The sequence below is a fragment of the Kogia breviceps genome, chromosome 4 (genome assembly GCF_026419965.1).
Source record: "Kogia breviceps isolate mKogBre1 chromosome 4, mKogBre1 haplotype 1, whole genome shotgun sequence".
Taxonomy (NCBI): Eukaryota; Metazoa; Chordata; class Mammalia; order Artiodactyla; family Physeteridae; genus Kogia; species Kogia breviceps.
In genome coordinates this window covers 162,937,336-162,960,909 of record NC_081313.1, presented here as the reverse complement: position 1 = coordinate 162,960,909, position 23,574 = coordinate 162,937,336, and the positions used below count along the sequence as shown (strand labels likewise).

General features: G+C 40.1%; 1 protein-coding gene across 4 annotated transcripts in view; it reads right to left on the bottom strand.

Annotated features, from left to right (window-relative positions):
• TENM2 (teneurin transmembrane protein 2) overlaps nt 1–23,574 on the bottom strand; it is a 3,844,234-nt gene that overhangs the window by 1,320,366 nt on the left and 2,500,294 nt on the right. The window contains exon 1 of one of the 4 annotated variants that reach the window (XM_059063069.2): nt 5,440–5,899. The exons of 1 other annotated variant lie outside the window; for it this stretch is intronic. The gene's annotated coding sequence lies outside the window, so the exon portion shown is untranslated. Of the gene's footprint in view, nt 1–5,439; nt 5,900–23,574 lie in introns of those variants that run through there. 2 more of the 4 variants (XM_067032278.1, XM_067032279.1) reach the window with 2 other exon arrangements.

The following is a 23,574-nucleotide window of genomic DNA, read 5'->3' as shown; positions in this document are numbered from 1 at the left end:
TGACACAAAGAGCAAAGCTTTATCTTGTATTAAAAAAAAAAAAACAACACTTCTATTCTCATTTACTTTCTTAGACATCACTTTGGCATCAAATTACTCTTAGCATAAGATCTAGCTCTTAGCAGAGCACAGTACCTGGCCTGTCTTGGGAATCTAAAAACTGCTTATTGAAGGAATAAAAAAAAATAAAAGCCTGAAATACACTTTCATGCAGCTTTAATTTGCCTATGTTCCTTCTAGGTAATAGGTAATATCTACTGAAATGTACAGTATGTAACCATATACTCTTACATTTGAAATGGTTTAGAAAAATTATCACAGTTAAGATCACAAAGTCTGTTGCAGTAAGTTCCCTAATAATAACTATAATTTTAGCTATGTAGATATTTACTGTTTGAATTAGCCATAAATGTGGACATAGCTATCTTCTCTAATAGTGCAATTTCATTCTTAGAAATAATCTAAGAACCCAATCATTTCTATTTAATGATGTATTTCTTTTTCCACATATACTCTTATTCCTCTAATTAAAGGAGAAATGTCAAGACATTGAGTATCAGTTAAATCCTAAGCAATAACAAAAATGACATTTAAACATCAGCCTTTTCCAAAAGAATCCTCCATAAAATTGTCCTCTCTAAAGATGTGAAATCAGTATACTATTATTAGTATCAATTTTATCTTCACCAAGTGAATTATATTCTCCAACTTTAGTTTTTGCCTCCTAATAGGTAAACTGAAGATTGAGGCAACTAAACAAATTCATAAATAAATTCTTTATTTTACAAGGTGCATAACTCCCTTTTATATATTATAAAATAAGTACTTTACCAAGGCCATAATGATAGAAATGGATCATACAAAATTTCTAATATTTTTTAACAGGCTTAAGCCTATATAGCTAAATAATTTAGTGACCAGAACAATTAAATAGACTATCTTTCATAAGGCTGGGTCCTAAACTTTTATAGATCTGCATCATATTCCAGAAATCACAAACTAACACAATGATAAGAACAACTAAACTGAGAAATCTGGCATCATATTAATATTAGAATAACCTGTGGCAGAACCAAATCAGGGACAGGAGAAATAATGAGGAGTCTTCATAGGTGATCTAAACAAGTATCAAGGAGAGCAGAGCCTCCTCTGAAAGAACTGCAGTCAAAGATAAGAAGTCTAAACTTTTAAAGAAACCATCTCTTTCCTCCCAAACCACACACGCATACTTTCCCAAAATGGATGCAGGATCTTTGGTACCCACCACCAATATTCTGGTGATGAGATGAGGAACGCTCTCAATCATTCCATCAGAGTCAAAGATCAATTCATATTGTCCAGGGGAAAAAAATCTTTGCTGGGGAAACTAGATTTTATTTTAACGTATTAGCTGCATTATTTAATCTCAATTTCTATTCATTAAATTGACATGCAAAGAGTTAAAACACCTGCTCTTTTTTTACCCACACTACTGCTGAAAAGCACATAACCGTACTTTTTACCTGATAGTTCTTTTTGTCTAAAAGGTTGGTAATGCTACACTTAGAAGAGGGAGACCAATTAAAGTCTTTCAGCAAAAATGAGGGAACTTTATGTGCAAACTATTTCTCAAGGTGCTTCATTTATTGCCACGAGGAATTCATACAAAAAGGCTGTAATATTTCAAGTTCAAAATCACATTGGAAAATGCAATATAGTAAGTAGACTTGGGGCAGTGAGTAACATGAATTTTGGGGAAAAGATTTTATATCTCTTCAACTTCATAAAATCTTCTAGAAATATGAACAGGATACTTTTAGCAGAGCTAAAATAATATGTTAAGTAATGGTTTATCTTTGTTAGGTAGAGAAAACAATCATATATATATATATACATACACACACACACACACACACACACACATATATGCACACAATTTACTGGTAGTACAAAGTCCTGAACATTGTGGATATTCCGTTTACAAAGCAAAAGCGAAAGCAGAAGTATAAAGAAATACTTTGACAAAGCTACTATTTGCTCTCACTGCACATGACTCTTATAAAATTACTGTTGGTTTCACAAAATTTTCAATGGGGTATTATCTAATTAGATCAACTCACATTTTATGAAATATTGTTATGTTCCTCTTTCCACTAAGAACATATGAAAAGACAGCCATCCCTCCCGCCATCCCCCAAAAATGTCCTTACAATCCCCCCGAAGGCTGAGAATCTGTTGTATGTATTATGAGTACAGAATGGAAGGTTTCTTCCTGTGAGTATATCAGGGCTACTAGGAACCAGTAAGTCAAGGAATAAAACTGTTGCTTCACACAAAGTAACGAGAGACAAAAACATATGCTTTTCACATAGTCCCATTTGAGATAGTAGTCTGATATAAGTTTAGTCACTTTAAATCTGACTTGCAGTTTGAGTTTTTAAGTGGAGAGGGATAAAAAGGCCCTTGGCAATGACCTTGACCATATTTCACCAGAAATCACTTCTCAAAATTAGTCTACACAGAATAGAAAACAATGGAAAAGCTCACCAATACAGGTTTTCCTCAAAAACACACAAGGAGTGCAGAGTTCCTTTCAATTCACAATGAAAAAAAAAAGTCATTACTTTCAAGAAACATTAGTAACTCTAGCATAATAAAACACCTCACACATGCAGATAAAACTCTACTCTTATCAAAATGAGAATAGGAGCCTTAACAATACAGGCAAATGTATTGTCATTGTCAAGTTCCATGAACCAACAGTCTCTTGCTACACAGCCTGTCCTCCCCCAAAAGTTACCTTCTCCCCAGGATGTCAGATGCCATGCCTTTGGAAATGCTGAAATTCAACACAAACACCAATTGAACGTAAACTACCTAATTTACCAACAAGCTTAGCAAGAGGATGGTATTATTTTGACACATTAATCTGAGATCAACACCAGGCACAGAAAGTTAAAATGAGCTTAGTTAAGATTTAATGGAAAACTTAACATCAATAACAATAATAAGAAAACCACCAACAGCCACAAACACTATACCACACAGAACCATATAAGAGTAATTACAAATCCAGCTGACTGAATAGCAATCTCACCAGGCAATACACCCAAAACATAGCTATGTTTAATATTTTAACACAAACTCTCAGAGCTTTTCCGAAGTTGCCAGGAAACTAGCCGTAGAAAGGGGTGGGTGGGTAAAAACCAACCACGGCAGGAAGGAATGTGTTCTTTAAATCAATGGACTCTTGGTCTTCATAACTAGTGAAGATGCTGAAACTGAAGGTAATTGTGCTGTTTCATAAATCAATTCATGCTCTGAATACATTATATAACAATTAGAAATCTTGCTTCATGGGCCACATGAAATCAGTCCTTAGCCTGGTCAGTTATCTGTTTGTGCCCCTGTTTGTGGAATATGCCAGAGAAGTAATGCAGCTGCTCAGCATGGAGTATACTGCTTTCTGGTTTTGGTCTTAGAATGAGAAAACCATGCTTTAGAAGACTTGGGTTCTTAGGATCATAATTTACTATACGAATTCATTTTTCCTTCGTACCCAGGCAAACAAATGCTTCAACGACAACTGTGATCCACATGAATGGAAGCTGGGTTTTTCCCTCCAACTTGATCAAAACGGCAAATGGCAAGGGTCCGTAAAAATATTTTAAATAGCAATATTGCCATCTCAAGGGACCCAGGAGTAAGCTGAGTTTTCATTCTAAATAAAACGTCTTATTACCATCAGCAGACTACAAAAGAAGAAATAAGCTTTAGATCTTAGGAATCCTGTCCACAATTTCAAGAAAAGCTTTTGTCAACACAGGCAACCCAGAACAGGTGAATTTGCATGGTGTCTTGGAGTAGGCTTTCTTCTATAGAAAAGAGGGTCTGACTTGAGTTAATTTACAGTTTGTTTTGTTCCAAGTCCTAAACTGTTTTATGCTGCTCTTCCAACATCAGCTAAGTTTACATTAAAACACAGTTGAGCAGTATTATTGCAAACATACTCTTTGCACCTAGGTAATTGCTGGTCTCTGATGTGGCAACCACAGAGAAGCAGGCTTCCTTAAATAACAATATTTTCCCTTTGTAAAATGTGCATGCCTCAGAGTATGCCTGCACTGGATATCCTCACCTGAATCTAGAGTTCAGAGCTCCTCAGAATGGTAACACACATACTGAAATTGCAATCCATTCTACCCCCGACTTCCCTCCCTACATTTAAGCTGTTATTTTGGCTTATTTTCCCATGGCTTAGCAGAAATTTTCACAACTATCAACTGATTTCTTTTTAAACTGCTGATTTGCCTTTACTTACTGACCCTTCAGTGTTTCTACTGAATTGGAACTGAAAAGTTAGGGGGAAAAAGAGCAAAACAAACGAAACATGGTTAACTGCTAAGGACCCTCCAAAGAACTCAAATACAAATAAATGAAAGAACTGTGGTACATTAATTTTTAAATAATATTTAAAACATCCTGGAAGCAAGAGTTACAGAGTCAGTTCTATTTTTAAGAAAAGAGTTAAGAGTTCAATTTGCATGCATTATGCTGGCTATTTAAAATAATTTTGTTCCATGTGGATGGCAGAAACTGCCCTCCCCCTCCCCAATTGACCAGATGCCACTTCAAGTAAGATCTAAGAAAGGGCTGGTTTGGGGATTAGAAATTGCTGAACACGTCTCGCAATTTTAAATAAAACAATACCAGCAATCTCCCTCCTTTTCCATAGCCCTAAATTTATTATTAAGTAAATTTAAGCAAAAGCTCAAACACTGGAGAACAGGACAGTATGTGATGCACTAAACCACTTATATGTTTATTATCTTTGCAAGCAACATGAGTAGTGGTGTCTATTATTACCTCCTGCAAGTCTGCAGCAATGTGAGGCAAAACAGCATTTTTAAGAAATTCTCTTTTGGAATGCAAATGATTCTTCCTCTAATTTTGAATATTTTAGCCAGCATGTACCATACAGTAGTTGTGGAATCACTGGCTTCTGTCATGCTGTCAAAACGGAGTCAAAATGCATTGTAATCCTGAAGAACGATAACCTTAAACATCAATGCAACGTTAAAATGCATCCTTAAAAAAAAAAAATCCCTATAATTGCGATGAACATTAGAGAGAAACCGGCAGTCCTTCTGCAGGGAAATAACAGTCTGCTCTACCAATCTTTCCCCTCCCCCTTGAAACTCATGCAACTAATGATGACCTCCCGAAGTGCCGAATTTAAATGTTGCAGCATTCATCTGAGGATGAAGGAGGAAAAAAATACATAGAAAACCACGAAACAAGTTGCAAACTGCACAAACGCAAGGAGAGACAGAAAAGGGGACTGCAGGCTGATTCAGGAGCGATTCCAGAATAAGGAGCAACAGAAAGGAAATGAGGAAGAAAGAAAAGAGGGGGGGAAAAGCCTTAAGCATTAAAGAGTAAGAAGTGAAAAACATTTACCAGCGGCTCGGTCAGTAGCTTCGCTCCCTGACACCATCTACATAGAGATAACTTAGCCTAGAGTCTTCGGTCCCAGCTCGCTTTGGAGCAAAATTCCTTCACTTCGAGGGGGTGACACACACCCTCAAGAAAGAGAGAGAAGGAAAGAAAGGGAAAAATAATCCCAAAGACCAAGACAGGCTTTCCCCCTCCTCCCTCTTACCCGCCCCCCGGACTCCCCAAACGGTGCTCGCTTCTGCACAGTTCTGCCGGCTGTGCCGCTGAGCTGCTGCCGATGTGCCGCGGCTCCTGCTGCCGCTGCTGCGGCGGCTGCTACTTCGGAAACGATTAGGAGGAGGACGCCCAAGCACGACCTGAGCCTGCGAGCCACCCAGGACCAGTGTGCAACCTGCTCTGGAATCAAACCCATAACACACGCACGCACACCCAGCGGCTCCCGCACTGGAGCCCCCGCGCGCACAGACACGCGCCCGCCCGCGCGCCGCACAGACACACACGCACGCGCGCGCGCGCACACACACAGACACAAACACACACAGACACACGGAGCGCCGCGCACCTCCCGCCAGCCTGCGCAGCCCTTGAGTGGGGAGTCCGAGCCAATCCCCGGCCCCGAGCGCGCGCACAGGCCGAGGCCGCCGGGGCTTGGGTGGTGGCGCTGGGGCTGCAGCTGCTGTGGCTGCGGGGTAACAGGACCAGGGAGGGGATCACGGCAGCGAAGGAGAGGCGCTAGGGGCTCCTGCACCCCTTTGTCTGCAGAGATTCCCCCAACCAGGCATTTCCAAGACCAGACACCGAGTGCGCGAGACGCGGGTGGTGCAGAGTTCAATTCTGCTCTGGGGTTGGCCGGGGGAGGCTCGGTTCCCTGGCTGCACGCACCGAGGTTCCAGCTCTTGGAAACCCGAGGCACCGCAGCTGCAGCCGGGTCTCTGCACGCAGGGGAGCACAGCAAGCCCGAGCGCCCCGCGGATGACCCGAGCTTGCTTTGGGCTGCGAGCTTGCCCACTGTTCGGCTGCAACCACAGATCGCGCCTTCCAGGGTTAGGAACGCAGAGAGGGGTAGGTAGGGCCGAGCTCCGTGGTTTCCAGAGGGAAGGCAGAGTTTCCACAGCCTTTTAGCCCCTGCTGACCTGTCTCACCTAGACTCCTCAGTGGCCCTGAACCTGCCCAGGAGGGTGAGATGCCCGGGAAGCTAGGCTTCCAGACCTCAGCGGGGAGTTGCTTTTCTTCCTTCCGTAAAGGGAATTACAAAAGGAAGCAATTCCCAGACCAGGAAAGGCTGATTCAGTTACAGAGTAGTTGACAGAAAATCCAGCAGGGCCTGGCCGTCGAAATAGTAACAGCTAACAGGTATTGCTTACTTATCCTGTGCAGGCTTTGTGCTATAAGATGCCCATGAATTAACTTATTTTTATCTTGTGCAAACACTATATGATTAACCCTAGAAGGAAACTGAGGCCCCAGGATATTTTACCAACTGCTGCTAGTCAATGGTAACCAATGCATCCGGGAATCTGAACCTGCAATTTGACTCAGGCACTGGAAAGAGACTGCAGTGCATTGATTAACTCTAGACATTTCCAGCAAAGCAAACGTCTGCGGGCTGTCCGGATGTCAACCCCTCTGGCCTTCAAGCGGTACCTAGCCTGTCTTCAGCAATCTGCAAGTCTTTGAAAAACTGCATGCCTGTAATTTGCCAATGTTCTAATACAAATAATATTCACAACACTCATCTCTTGACTGTGTACTCTGAGTCACTCTTTTAATTTGGCACTGCAGACTTACCATCATAACCTTTAAAATAACACTGTAAAGAAGCTACCCTTATTCCCATTTTACACATGAGGAGACTGACACAGAGATGTCCTGTGACTTCCTCAAGGTGATAGGGCCAAAATAAGGAGGGCGTGGTCTGTTCGCCTGCAAGGTCCATGTCCCTTTTTTTTTTTTTTTTTTTTTTTACTAAATTATGTGTCTTCCTTAAGTGCATCCTGAATAAAGCCACGAGATGAGGGCAGGGCAGTTACTTTTTATTTCATTCAACAAACACATATTGATTTCCTATTAACATTCACTCTTTCAAGAAATATTTACTAAGCATTTACTTCCTTCAAGGAACTTACAGGTTGACAGAAGATGACAAAGACACATCCCAGAGAAGATGGCAATCATATGCTTGTGATGCAGATGCTGAAAGCTTGCTAGGAATGAATGTCCTTCCCTCCTTATTCATCTAGCAAACTCCTATCTGTCCTTCAGTTTTCTAATCCAGTGTCACTTCTTCAGGGAAGCCAACTGTGATCTCTCTGGCTGAGTCAAATCCCCCTTAGTGTAGGCTTTCAAGGCATCATTTCACTTTTCTTTTTAAAAGTTGCCATATTTCCAGTTTTCCATTAGTGCTGTGATTTAGTTAGCATAGTCTTCCCAATGCACACAACTCTCTAGACCATATTATTAATCTCAGAATACCTGGTAGACGTTAAACTCTCTCTCTATGGGTGCACGCACACACACACACACACACACACACACACACACACACACACACACACACACACACACACACACACACGGACAACTCAGAATAGGAGAGGAGTAATGATTCTTAGGGTAGGAACTGTTCTTACCTTCATTTCAAAGATGAGTAACATGAGGCTAAGAGAGCTTAAGTAGCTTTCCCAAGGTCACACATTTGGATAAGTGGCAGAGAAGGACTCGAACAGGTCCATCTGGTGCTTAAGTCCACGTGACTAGCCCTCAGGCTCTGCTGCTTGGCTCATGTTACCCAGTAACCAATCAGACTATGCAAAAGTGGCTCATGGGAAATACAGCAGACGGATTTCTGGGGATGGCATCGTGGGGGAGTACAGAGATAATTCAATATTGTAGAAACTGCATGCAATAGGACATCAGTAATCCACTACTGAGCACGCACCACATGACAGTCACCTTGCTCAGAACTTTTAAAATTTTAACTTTAACGACGGTTCTTCCGGCTAAATGCTGTTATTCCCATTTTACAGATGAGGAAACCGAGGCTTGCCAACAAAAAGAAATCTGCTAAACTATAAACTCCAGGGGAAAACTGAGATATCTATTTTTATTTTCCATTTTATCCAATAGTACCTAGCAAACTTTAAATTCACTCGCTGTCTCTCTCTCTCTTTCACTGTCACACACACACATAGACACACACACACACACACACACACACACACAATATCAAGCAACTTGCCCAAGGTCTTAGGGCGAGTAAGCCACAGAGCTGGGATTTGAACCTAGGTCTGACTTGAGAGTTTCAGGGGAGATCGGGACTGGGGGGTCATTATGGGGTCTGCAGCTTAACCAGGCTATTGGGTCTGAGGATATATCTGGGTCTACTAAGAGGAAGAGCCACTGCTGGTGCTTTTCTTTCCCATTAAATCTTACAACGAATCTGAGATTCAGAGACTGAAAGTTACCTGATCCAGGTCACAGCCAGTGTCACCATGCAGAGCCAGGTTTTACATCCAGGCCTCTTTCATGACAGACTTGTGGTACAGAGTGTCATGAGTGGCAGACAGAGTATCCAAGCTTTTCAGAGGTTCCTGGCTGGGGAAGGGGACGGGGACCTGGGTAGCCCTGGGAGGAAATGCTGCAGGGAAGCAAGCGAACGTTTGGCACCTCCCTTCCCACCTGTCGCCACTCCTCTGGGTTCTACCTTTTTTTAGGTCTCATTCCTCTGCCTTTTCAGGCCTAACCTTGAACTCAATGCCTCACTGCCTCCCCACTCATTTTCAGCACCAGCAGTGGCTCCAAACCACAGGAAAGTAAAAATTGCATTTTGTACGGTTCTGCTCCTAGCAGACTGCTGGGCTTGCTCAGTGACAAGGGGAGGCTTTGACTATGAATAGAAAGCTTTTGTTAAACACCTTTCCATTTTGGAGTATTACCTCTAAAGGGGATATTGGTGTGTAGCTCTTTGCAAATTCGTAGCCTGTAAGAATTCATACTATAAGTATGAGATGCTTAGATACGGAAAAACACCTCCAATCCCATGCATGTTCTACCCTATCTCTAGTATTCATCTCCCTGTTCTGTCCTCTCTGTGCACACAAAAAGCATACACAAATTGTGTCCATGCATTTACATAGCTCACAGCTGTAGACATATACCTCCAGCTATAAATACATACTGGCCCTTGACTGTGGATATGTCTCCTGCAACTGTCTGGCTATTAACTTGCCCTATACTGAAATACTATGAATAAAGTGAGTGAGGGGTTGCTAAGAAAATGTTAATATTAACCCTCCTTCCTTCCCAAGAATATATTTATTCCCTGGAGAATGTCTCAGATGGCAGAAAGCTCTCTGGGATTATCAATAACACCTTCCTATGTATATGTTAGGCTGCTGATTTTTCTCATGAGAGCAGCAGAATCTTTAACTCATGATAAGATAACCCGTTAAGAAAGTCACAAAGGGCAACTTTCAAGGAAAGCTGTGTCGGAAACCTGAAATGTTAGTGACAATTCTGCGGTGGTCCCCAAGAAAGGAACTGTAAAGCTTTTTGAGGAGTCTCCTAATAATTCTACTGTTGAGTGCTTTAACAGAGATTGGGAGAGTTATTCGCCACAGTAATTCTCCGAGGCAGGTACAGAGGCTCTGAAAGAGTAAACCATTTAGGGCAAAGTTATACAACTAGTGAGTTAAGTGACCTGGGATGCAAATCCAGGTCCGTCTGATGCCATCACCTGTGTGGTGAGGTCTACATTCTGCCATCTTGAATTCTTGATACCCCTTTGCACATAGAGCTGGATGTGGGGAGGGGTGGTGGTGAGGGCAGTGGCTAATTTGCCCTTGGTGTGCACAATAATTTAAGTATAGTAATATCTCTATCCTCCTAAGAAACTAAATGCAGTTTAGATAGCCCCTCGAAAGGAGCATTATTTAGTTTATTTGGCAAATTAGAAATCTGAGATATATATATATACACATACAGAGAGAGAGAGCGAGAGAGAGAGAGCGCGAGCGCTTGGTGGGAGGACCCAGTGTCACTGGAGCAGAGGATTCTGAGTCCCCTTTGACAAGCCTTTATTCCCTTTCCTTTTAAACAGCAGTGCACTGTCGTTGTCAACCATTTCCCAGATCATTCACTCTTAATAGATATTCTCTTCAATTTCCTGGAATCCTTACAGAGAATATTCTGGAAAAGTCTTACTTTCATAAGAATGGGAAATTTAGAAGCAGAGACAACCCGAGCTTTTGAAAATCACTGCACTTCTCAATATTTGTTTCCAATGTCTGTAAACATCCTTTTGAAAATTCAGTAGATTTTTGCTTTTGAGAAAGGTCAGGAAAGACCCTCAGAATGTGATTCTATCCAGCCAGATTAATTTGGTGCCAAGTAGTTCACCCATGTACCAGTATTTGCATTTTTGCATAGGCTACACCTTGTATAGAAGAGAATAACTGATGACTGACTGTCTTGGCTCTGTAACTTAATGGTAGAGATTGTAACTTGTACAATAATCATTCATCTTTCCAAAAATCAGTCACATGAAAGAAATAATGTCTGAGTAGCTTGCATAGTTGTAATAGTATCTGAATTTAAATTCTGAAAACTCCTCAAACAACTGCTCAGAACCTCCATATTTTAATTTTATGTAGTATTACAACAGGTCTGAATTTACAAGCCTGTAGGGAATTAGAAAACAAGAGGTAAACAGCTCTCATTAGAAACTTAATAATAACAAGCAATAGAAACTGATAACCAGAGAATAAAGGAGGAGATAAAACTTAAATTTTACATTTTACATAAAATGTTTGAAAGACTTAATGTTCAGGTAAGCCTCCAAACACCCACATTTCAACAGAAATTCTTTATATCTTCGGATTACATTATTATAGTCCAGTGAATGATATTAATGGTGTTGACTCTGAATCCATACTTGATTACCACTTGAAGCCAGAGAAACGAAGCCTAGATTCCTCAGCCTATCACTTAAGGCTCTCCATGGTGTGGCCCAGGAGTGGCTTGCGATTCTCCTCTCCTGAACAAATGTGTTTCAGGGCATCTGATTAGATGTGATACTAAGTGATGTAAGTCAGAGAAAGAAAGAGAAATACTATATGATAGCATATAATGGAATCTTAAATGTGGAATCTAAAAAGTAATACGAATGAACTTATTTACAAAACAGAAACAGACTCACAGACATAGAAAACAAACTTATGGTTTCCAAATGGGAAGGGTGCGGAGGGATAAATTGGGAGTATGGGATTAACAGATGAACAATACCATATATAAAACAGATAAACAATAGGGATTTACTGTATAGCACAGAGAACTATATTCGCTATCTTGTAATAAACTATAATGAAAAAGAAAAGTATATAGATATATACATATATAATATGTATAACCAAATCACTTTGCTGTACACCTGAAACTAACACAATATTGTAAATCAACTATATTTCAATTTAAAAAAAGTGACTTCCTGGAGAGAGGTCTGAAGAGGGATTTGGATACCACATTCCCGTGATCTATAATACATTTTTCTGAGTGCCGAGATAGATTAGTGATGGCTGTTGCCAGGGCTGACCCAGTAGAGTGCTGCATATGCCATGCATTTCCAGAACATAGAACCAATTCTCCTTTCCTAGATTATGTCCCCTAACCTTCTCCCCCAGCCTAGGCTCTAGTCAAAAATCAGTGATTCCCATACAACCGTGCTTTCCTTTGCCCATGGATTTCCCCTCTTACTTTAGCTTTGTCTGGTGCACCATCGCCTCCTTCACAATTTCTACAAGCCAGTTCCTCTTCAAATATTCTACTCAGGTGTCATCAACTATTTCCAAAAGTCTTCCCTGATTGCTCCAGCCAGAAAGCCTCTCCCCTTTTTCTGAAGGTAACTCACTGTAGGTGAATACCATTTTCCTCTTCATTAAAGTTTTTCATGTTCTTGCCTTCTCTTTCCTCTTGGACAACAAACTTCTTGAATGCAGTAACCCTGTCTGGATCATTTTTGAATCCATCACCATGAGTCACACAAAGACTTTCACTGAATAAAGTGTATGCTACAGGAATATATAAATAAATGAATGGCGTATGCTCAATATTTGTTGAATGAATGAACATAAGATTATTATTACTAATCTCCTGCTATGTCACAAAGAGATGAAGTGGCTTTTTGTAGGCTAGAGAATAGGGCTAATGTTGGGGAGTTTCTATGAGTAGCTAGGCTCTAAGGATATGGCAATAAAGTCCCAGCTCTTGAGAGGCTCCCAGGCCAGTAGAGGAGACAGGAAAGTAGATGGATGTAAGAGGTGACCTTGATACTCGACACTCTACAGGAATTTTTTGTCTTGACTTTGCTGGTAGGTCAATAAAAAGTTGATAAGCAGAGTAGATTAGAGAATCTTATGTAATATTTTACCATATTTAATGTCAAGGGGCATCATGATAAAGGAATATTTTGTGTTTGTGTGTATGGGGGTGAGTGTGGGTGTGTGTTTACTTGCTCATGCTGGGTAGGATGCACAGAATCAGAGGGGTGTGCAGAGATTTCCCCAAATCTCCTGAAATGTCTCCAAAAAAGGAAACTGATGATTCCCTTAAGACTAAATAGAAACATCGCTGAATAAATCATACCTTTCAAGAGGCTTAATACATTGTAAAGAGCATTTTCACTGATTGGTAGAAATTCTCTTTGATTAATTAATTAGTTAATGTTTTCAAAGCACTTTCAAGATGAAAAACATTTGGTGAGGGCTACATAATTGTTATTTTTCCTATGTAGCTTGGTTTTCCACATTACTAGGTTTGTTTTTCTCCCAGATCGCTCCCTGAGCCTATGTACCCTCACAGAGGCATGGTGTCAAGTACTCTGAGAGAAAAGAGACAAAGAGATGGGATGCCAGAGAGCAGGGAATAAGAAAAAAAAGACTCTGAAAATCCATTTTTAAACTATATTTGAAATATAATCATACAAGAGAATGGAGAGGAGCATCATAATGAAAACTAGGGATACCCTCTACCAGGGAAATTCCATTTGCGCTCCAGCAAAGAGTCCCAGTTGCCTTGCACCATGTCTGGATTAATACCTATTTATTTAAGGAGTAACAATGATGAATTTAAGCTTACTGTAGTCTAGGTATTGTTCAAGTACCTTGCATAAACATGTTAATTAATATTCTCCTCAAAACAACTGTTCGAGGTACTATTGTTATACACATTTTATAGACAGAGAAACTGAGGATTAGAAAGGTTAAGTGGATCACCCAAGGTCATGAACAGCTTGTGACACACCTCAGCACTTGTCCACGATTCTAGAAGGAAGGACAGAGGGGAGAGGGCAAGAAGAGGAAAATGAGAGGCAGTGAAAGACAGAAATTCCAACAAAATCCTACCCTTACAATATCTGATGACCCACTAATAAATTAACACATAGAAAGTAAATGAGGCCAACATGCCCTATTGGTGAAACTAATTCACATGGCAAAGGTGATTTAGCTTCATTTCCAAAGTGAAGATCTATATTTAAATACTCCAAGCATCACCTGACGTTCTGCCCACAGACGAGGCCCCTAAAATCCTCATTACCATCAAATGACATGGCACCATGGTGAGAATGAAGTCCTGGGTCACGAACCTCCAAGTTCCCTTTGGCTAAAAGCAACTGTCATACGCTTTCTTTAAAAACATCTTAATAGAGTGAAAGAGCAAGGGCTTCGGATGATAGTTTCACATGATCTCAGCCCTTTACTAGCTGTGTCACCCTGGTCCTTATTACTTGACATCTCTGAACCTCAATCATCATATTGATAAAATGGAGTCCAAAAAACCCACTTCTCACCTAGATTTGTTGGGAGCATTATCTGTGACATACGGGGAAAGCACCTAGCAATGCCAGATTGTAGTAGGTGCTGCACAAAAAATAGTAATTCTAACATTCTCTCTCCCTCCATCTCCTCTTCTTCCTCCCCCTCAAACTTATGTGGGCTGACCTGTTGAAAGACATATCAACAAATTCCCAGGCAGCACGATAGTTCTCCACATTTGTTTCCAATACCTGTGAACATCTTTAGAAAGATCAATAGATGCTATGATTTGCAACGGCTTCCAGGTACCAAAAATGGTGAGTGGAGCAGAGTAATGTCACTGAAACGGTTGGTTTAGCCGTGTCCCCCCGTAATGAAAAGGTTGATGAGATGAACAAGACGCATCGTCTCTGAAATGGACAAGTTTATTCCGAGAACAGGTATCCAGCACAGGGACTAGATTCCAGTAAGACAGATGCACACAGTTCCCTGGTCTTACTGGCAGCAGGGTTCTCATTAATGGTTGTGCCATTAATAAGGCTCCTTTCAGATGTGAGATATAAAGATGCTAAAGACAGAGAGATGATTGAGTACTGCATCAGAGCACATCGGACGCTCTTTTCCCACCAGCTCAGTCATCTCAGGCAAGTTATGCCACCTCTTTAAGCCTCAGTTTTTCCATCAAAGAAATGGCGACTAACACTTCATTAGGGTTGTTGTGAGTAGAAAATGAGTTATTCTATGAAAAGGGCATGGAGGGGCTTCCCTGGTGGCGCAGTGGTTGAGAATCCGCCTGCCGATGCAGGAGACACGGGTTCGTGCCCTGGTCCGGGAAGATCCCACATGCCGCGGAGCAACTAAGCCCGTGAGCCATGGCCGCTGAGCCTGCGCGTCCGGAGCCTGTGCTCCGCAACGGGAGAGGCCACAACAGTGAGAGGCCCGCATATCGCAAAAAAAAAAAAAAAAAAAAAAAAAAAGGGCATGGAACACTACCTAAGTGTTAGCAGTGGTATGGGAGGTGGTGTATGCTCCCTCCAGGAGAAAAGATGGTGCTTAAAATAAGCTGTTCAAGGTGGGACCGGGAAGGGGGCAAGAAGGGACAGAGGTATGGCGGCAACATCACGAAAGATCTTCCTTACAGCGTACAATTCCGTTAAGGGGCAGCACAAAACAGTTCAGAAGCTGCTCTCACTTACACGTGCTTTCAAGAGGCTTCAGGAACCTTTGCTGCTGTGGTCCCCTCACACGCTCGACATCCTAAGAGGCACAGAATACCGTGCGCTAGCTCAAGGAGGGGATATTGAATGGCTGGGAATTCAACTTTCTATTTTTCTTTCTTTTTTCTTCCCTAAAGCCTTTGAACAGTTCCCAGCCGTCAACAAACACGCTCAGAGAAGTAACAGATTAAGGGCAGGTGAGCGCTCTGCCCAGAAGCCGGTGAGAAGGTGAGTTACAATAAGAATGCTGTACTCGCTGCACCTTCGCAACCTTACTTCTCAGGTAAGGAGACAACATTCACTGCCAACCTTCCAAAAGCACTTGGAAGTGCCCTGTAATGATGGCAAGGTGACTGAGAGGGGCAGACCGCCTTCCACAGCGCAATGAAGTTTGAGAAAAAAGGAGTCGGGAGGGTATTTTTGGTTCTCAGATGAAAAAGCCTGCATCATTTCCTGCCAGCCCAAATTCTAGCCTCCAGCCCCAACCTGAAACACTTCAAAGATATTCTAATAGGAAAGGTTGCCAACTAATTGTCGGAGAGCATTAGTATTATCAGTGACCAAACTGTGAGCCTTTGGTCTTTTGGCAAGCCTAGTGGAGAGAAAAGCCAGCTCCAAAACGCAGTTTCTATGGAAAACAGAGAAGTAGCCCTTATCCCAGGGTACCCAGACTTAGGCAGCATTTAGCACCCCATATGAGCAAACCGACTATTCTTAGAACAAAACAGATATAGGGCACATTGCCCTCACTTCTATTTTAAGAAAAAGACAACACTCAAGGTAAAGGCAAGCAATAAACAAAGCAGCCATTAAAGGATTTAGATTAGGGAAAGTAATTATCCCATTCCTACCCGCAACCTCATCCCAAATGGGTTCCAAACCTTTATAAAGAGCTCTAGGGCTTCCCTGGTGGCGCAGTAGTTGAGAGTCCGCCTGCCGATGCAGGGCATCGGGTTCGTGCCCGGTCCGGGAAGATCCCACGTGCCGCGGAGTGGCGGGGCCCGTGAGCCACGGCCGCTGAGCCTGCGCGTCCGGAGCCTGTGCTCCGCAACGGGAGAGGCCACAACAGTGAGAGGCCCACGTACCACCAAAAAAAAAAAAAAAAAAAAAAAAAAAAAAATATATATATATATATATATACACACACACACACACACACATATATAAAGAGCTCTAACAGCCCAGGGTACAGCCATGGTCACTGGAAGGAAAAAGGAGAAGAGGGCAAAGAAGGCCAAAAATACATCCCAACTACATTTCACCTACAGAGAAGGTCCCGAGGAGGAAGCTAGAGAGAGGTTTTAACAAGGAACTACAAGTCACTCCATTCCCTGAATGTTAGGGCAAATGGTAAGAGACTGCAGCACAAGTTGATTTGATAATCTAGCAGGGGAAAAAGCAGAGGAAATGAGAGACTACTGGAAAATTCTTGTTGAGAATGTTTCCTCACCAAGAATCTTCTTACGAGCTATGTTTCTTCCTAATAAGACAAAATTACATCCATAAAGTTATTTCTTAAAATCTCTTTATCTTTTAGATTTTTCATGACATCTTTTTCTTAAACATCTTCAATTGTTCCCTACTGCCATGCCTTGCCCTTGACCATCTATTTTAAACCTACTTTCAGGTACTGTCTTTCCCCACTTCAGCCATGGACCCCATATTTTGATCACAGACTCACTGTCTTTTTACAAATAATTATGCTCTGTGCCATGGCATGTCTTGCTTCCTACCCTATCCATATTCTCCTTTTTTTCTCCACATTTGGTGAACTATTCAACCCTCAAAGCTTTGATTAATAGAAAAATATTATTCTGAAAGAGTCCCAGATTTCACTAGGAAGAATTCAGCATTCTCCCCTCTGTGCTGCTTTATTACCTCTTATATTATATTTAACAATTCTTTTACTGTATAATTTCCTCTATCATACTAATTGTATTCTATAATACCTTACTAGGATATTGAATAATTTGAGGGCTTGAGCCCGTGTCCTATTCTTATTTATATTGTGAATGCCTGCCAACAAAAAAGCAATTTGTTAGTGTTTTTCTTTGTTTTGTGTTGGACAAATGAAAAAAGATTTGGGTGTTCATAGTTTGGATATCAGTTCACCTCACCTGTTTTATAAGGGTAACAGTGGCTGAGATCAAGTGATCATGAATAAAGCAAACACCATCATCTGGTGGCAGCACAGACAAATTGCAATATCAAGTTTTAAGACATGGGTAAACTTTGGAAATTTCTACCTGCAAGTTTAAATTGAAAAATATGAACCACACTAAGAGTTATTACCTTGTGATCACTGTGGTAATACATTATATTGATTATTAATAGATAACTTCAAAGATACTTGTAATGCATTTGATTACTCAGTATCCAGTTATTTTCAATTTTAAAGTCTATACATTTTAAACAACTGCAGTTTATTTTACATAAATTTTATCCTTATAAAGTTGATTTCTAAAGTCTATTCATTATACAATATCCTTTCATATCAAACCTTTGCATTTCCTACTTTAACAAATGAACTATTATGTGCGAAACAATGTATTAGACATTGTATCATAAAAAGTTTTCTCTTAGATTAAAAGAATATAATGTCAGTGCATGTGCCCAGCACTTGGCCAATCAAAAATTCTATAAATAAGCTCATTTTCATGCATCAAATGGTTGCTGCCCTTTTAATGATGATCCTTAAACACTGTAATTGCTATTGATCTTAAAGAATGTCATAACTATCAAATTAAAAAATTACATACAATAGGGGTTCAGGATTAAGTATTTTCAGCTGGTGTAATATCTGAAGATATCATTTCCCAAGAATTCATAGTAACCCCTCTCACAGTCAGAACAGTTTATCAATATCCTGTTCCAGGATGACATAAAAAATTTATAGTACAATACTTATCATATTGCTGCTGGAAAAACAGAAATGTTTTTCTTATACCATTAGAATTCTGTTCTTGTTCCTCTATTTAGTCTTCTGCTATTGGGGGGGGGGAGTGTATTATGGATGAAACGGCAAAGCTGTTTTATACATACTGGCTGCCATGCAGTCTCTATCTCTATTCAGATACATAATGTAGCTCTAAAGTCAGACTGCTGGAAAAGAAGAATTCCTGAAAGTAAAACAATGTGTTTTGAAGATAAGAACTTGCCTACTGAATTGCACCCTGGTCTGAGTTTCACTCTTTGGGTGTTTGTGAATAGAGAATTCACACAGAGGACTCTCTAAGCACCTCTACACCCGTGGCTCTTCCCTTCTCCTATCTGTTCTGCAATTTATCACCAGGTTATTATCCTAAACCGTCCCTGTACACATCACTTTTGCTTGGAAGTTTTTCAACCCCCAACCATAGAGAGTAAAATTTTAACTGCTTATTTTATCAATCAAAGCAGGCCAATGCACGTGCTCCACTCGCTACACCACCCACTGGCCCTTGGTACCATGTGCCAACCATCAAATATACTCTGTAGTTTCCCATCTTCGTTTTTTTCCTTCTGTGCCGGCACTTCTCAAACTATAATGTACACAAATCACCTGGGGATGCAGATTCTGATTCATGGGGTCTGGGACAGTCTGGGATCCCACATTTGCTAACCAACGCCACGGTGATACCAGTGCTTCTGGTCCCAGGACCACAATTTGAGTAGCGAGGATCTCTTCCATATCACAGCACGACCTTCCAATCCCATTTGCACCCCTGACATTCTTGACTTTTAAAATAGCGACTTCTTGACAAATCAACTCTGAACCTCTCCCCTTCCTCACTTCTTCCCTAGTCCCTCTAGCCCAGGGCTTTCAACTTGGCTGCACGTGAGAATCACCTCGGGAACGTTCAAAACTCCAGCTGCCTAAGGGCATGCCAAGTCGATTAAGCCAAAAATCTCTGGGGCTGGGACCAAGGCATCAATATATATTTTTTAAACTCCTCAGGCGATTACAACCTTCCGCCAAAGTTGAGAACCACTGCTTTTGGATAGAAGTTAACTTTTTTCTTTCAATACCTATAGCTTTTGGGTTTTACCTGCTTTTATATTTGAATTAACTATGAACTATCCTTGTCTGCTTAAGTGGCCTCTCCCCTATCAGCATACAAACTTCTTGAGGACAGGTTATTAGCCATCTCTGGGCAGTTTGAATATGGTAGCAATGAAGCAAGGGCTGTTGAGGCAGAGTTCCTGAATTCACTTCCCAGATCCATCATGAACTAGCGTGGGCTTATTTTTAAAACTCTTTATGCCTCAGTTTTCTTCTCCATAAATTGTAAATAACAATAGCAGCTGCATTGTCAGGTATTTTTAATAAGTGAAATAAACATATGAAGCACTGAGTGCTGGATCTTAGTATCTATTTGACAAATGCCAGCCATTATTATTATTAATTAGCCTGCTTTGTCTGCCTCACATTGTAGAACATAGCAGTAAGCAGTCAATAATCATTTGCTGGATGAATAAGTCAATAAATGATGGGAAATAAATCATATTTAATTGCTCTAAAATAAACCCAGAACATCAGCCTTCTGGTGCTGAAAAAGCTCAAGTGAATGAATGTTCACTATTTATAAGGGCTTGTAGGTATCCATACTGCCACTGGCCTGGTGAATTCAAATCCAAGAAAAGGTAGATGGCTCCTCACCATGGAAGAGATTGGGCAAAAGATAATGACCATGCCTCAAAAAAAACCCACTTTGTTTAAATGTCACCAGTACCATGTGTCCCCTAAAATTCACCAAACCTATTAACACCAATTTTAAAGGTTGCACTGAAAATACTATTTTTTGGGGAGAACACCTTTAAAACCCAATCCAAACCTTTAGCAGACACTAAATTTCATAATCTTTCAAACGTGTGAATGATCTGTCATCATACACAGGGACTCACCCTCTACTGGAAGGACATGTCTTGGCCACGACAACTGTAAACAGCCCGGCTGATAGTCATTCTTATGCCAACAGAGCATTTCATCACCACTAAGCAGTAAAGCAGGTAGGTGACTGAAGATACTAGTCATAATACATACTGTGATGGAATGGGTGAAGTCTGCCTGTTACCAGTGTGAATAGAGCCCTTTTGTTGGAATCCATCCTGGTGAAATGAATAGCCTCTGTTATGTTTATTGATTACACCCTAAGAATTGAAGTAGAGGTGGCTAGAGCTTCCCAGAAACAGATGCCTTTGTGTGCCTTTCATTTTTGGCAAGACCAGATAATCAGTCAGAATTCACTTTTCAACTCTAAACAAAATGTTCAATATTCTTACAACCCACAAAATAAAATCAAACAGAAAAAGAAATGTCTTAAGTAACTGGGATCTGAGCTCTTTTCACTATCTCCACGGCTGCCGTCCACGTCCACGTCCACGTCCACGTCCACGGCACCACTGACCTTGGGCTGAAGAGAAACTACACAGGCCTCTGCCTCTACACTCTTCTACATAGTCAATATAATTTAAAAACATCCTATCTGATCCTGGCACTTCCCCGCCTTAAACTCCCTTCCCCCAACAACTTGCTATTGTACTCTGAATAAATTCCAGACTCCCGGGTGGTCTTACCAGACCTCAGATGGTTTGGTCTTGCCTATTCATCTGACCTCCTCCCGTTCCGTTCCGTGTGAATCACCACAGACACAGGCTCCCTGCTGCTCCTGGTGACATCAAACTCATTCCTCTCTACCTGCCGATCTTTGCCTTTTGCACTTGCCTGGAGCTCTCTTTCCTTGGATTCTGCAGATCTTTTCCCTCATTTAGTTCTCCCCCAGATACTCTACCTCATTACCCTCTTTTGTTTTCTTCATAACAGTTATTACCATCTGCAAGCATTTTATTAATTTGTTTACTTGTCTGTTTTCATAGAAGCCTGTTCACCTTTAAAAACCCTTGGCCTAAAATAGCACTAGATACATTGCAGGGGTTCATTACATAGTTGTGCTGAAATCAGTGACTGAACTTAGCAACGTTTTACTTCATAGAAGTTATCTTTACACCTAACATCCAGTAATCTTAATGTTTTGCCACAAATCATAGACCTCTCGCCTTCAATAAAAATAAACAATTCAGAGAAATTTCCCAAATGGTAATGACTCTTTCCTTTGGTAACACTATTAGATATCATGCATATTATCTTCTGGATATTGAAAGACACTAAGACTTGTTACTGACAAAAAAGCTGAAGAAAACACAGAGGCTTTATGTCTAGTTATCCTTCATTATTACACATTATATCTATATGGAATTATATGATACATAGTCTTTTATGATTAGTTTTTTCACTACCATAATATTGTCAAGGTCATCTGTGTTATAATATGTATCAGTATTTCATTTATTTTTACTGTTGAATAATATTTCATTGAATGGATATACCACATTTATCCATCCATCAGTTGATAGATATCTGGACTGTTTACACTTTTTAGCTACTATGAATAATGTTGCTATGAACACACATGCACAAGTTTTGTACATTTATGTAAAAGTTTTGGGTACATGTGTGTTTTCATTTATCCTGGGTATATGATAACTTGTGACATATGATAACTCTATGTTTAGCTTTTTGAGGACTGTTTTCTAAGGTCATTGCACCAATTTAGATTCCCGCCAGCAATGTACAAGACTTCCAATTTCTCTACACCCTCAACATTTATTATTGTCTGTCTTTTTTTAATGTATCAATCCTAGAGGGTGTGGAGTGGTATATCTCATTGTGTTTTTGATTTGCATTTCCCTAGTGACTATTGATGTTGAGTATCTTTTAATGTGCTTGTCATTTGTACACAGTCTTTGAAGAAATATCTATTCTGATCCTCTGCTCATTCTTTAATGGGATTATTTTTCTTTTTATTGAATTTTTAAAGTTTTTTATATATCTAAGATACAAGTCACTAGACATATGATTTGCAAATATTTCTCTCATTCTGTGGGTTGCTTTTTCACTTTCTCTACTGTGTATTCTGAAGCATAAAAGTATTTCATTTTAATGATGTCTACTTTATCTATTTGCTGCTTGTCAAATCTAAAAAAATGAAAAATTGCCTAGCCTAAGGTCACAAAGATTTACTCCAATGTGTTCTTCCAGGAGTTTAAAAGTTTTAGCTTTTACATTTAGGTCTATAATTAATTTTGAGTTAACTTTTTGTGTATGGTGTGAGGTAGGGGTCCAAATTCAATCTTTTGTATGTGGCTATCCAGTTGTCCAACGCCATCTGTTAAAAAGACCAGTCTTTCCCCATAAAATTGATTTGCCACCTTTGTAGAAAATCAATTGGCCATAAATGTAAGGTTTTATTTCTGGAATCTCAATTCTCTTCCATTGATCTATACGTCTGTCCTCATGCCAGTACTATACTGTTTTGAGTATTACAGCTTTTTAGTAAGTTTTGAAGTCGGGAAGTGTGAGTTTTCCAACTTTATTCTTCTTTTATAAAATTGTTTTGGACATTCTCCCTTGCATTTCTACATGAATTTTTGGATTAGTTTGTCAATTTTTGCAAAAAAGCTCACTGGGATTTTGATAGGGATTGTGTTGAATCTGTAGATCAATTTGAGGAATATTGCCCTCTTAACAATATTAAACCTTCTGATTCATGGTCACTGGATGCCTTTCCATTTATTTAGATCTTCTTTAATTTCTTCCAAAATTTTTGTAGTTTTCAGTGTACATGTCTTACACTCCATAACAATTATTTTATTCTTCTTAATGCTACTGTAAATGGTATTGTTTTCTTAATATCATTTCCATAGATATATTCCAAAATTTAATTCATTAAATGTAAATGATGTAGGCAATTGTCTTGCAAGGAAATATGGCACATTGCTAATTTTATGCAAAGTTGTATAATGCCAAGGATGTTTTCCATTTTTAATTTCTACCATAGTATTCCTGTTGCAGTATAAGAAAATTAAGCAACAACAACCGAAGAAGTTAAATTAGGAACATTTCTCCCACAGGCAGTAAAATACCAAACGTTTAAAGAGGATGCTAAAAATGATGAGGGTTAAACTCTCTTCTCCCTTTGTTTTAGGTGACATCTCTCTCTGGAAGCTCGCTCTCATATTAGGTCCTAATATGCACAATTTTCAGTATAAGATTTCCAAATTAGAAAAGCAAAGAG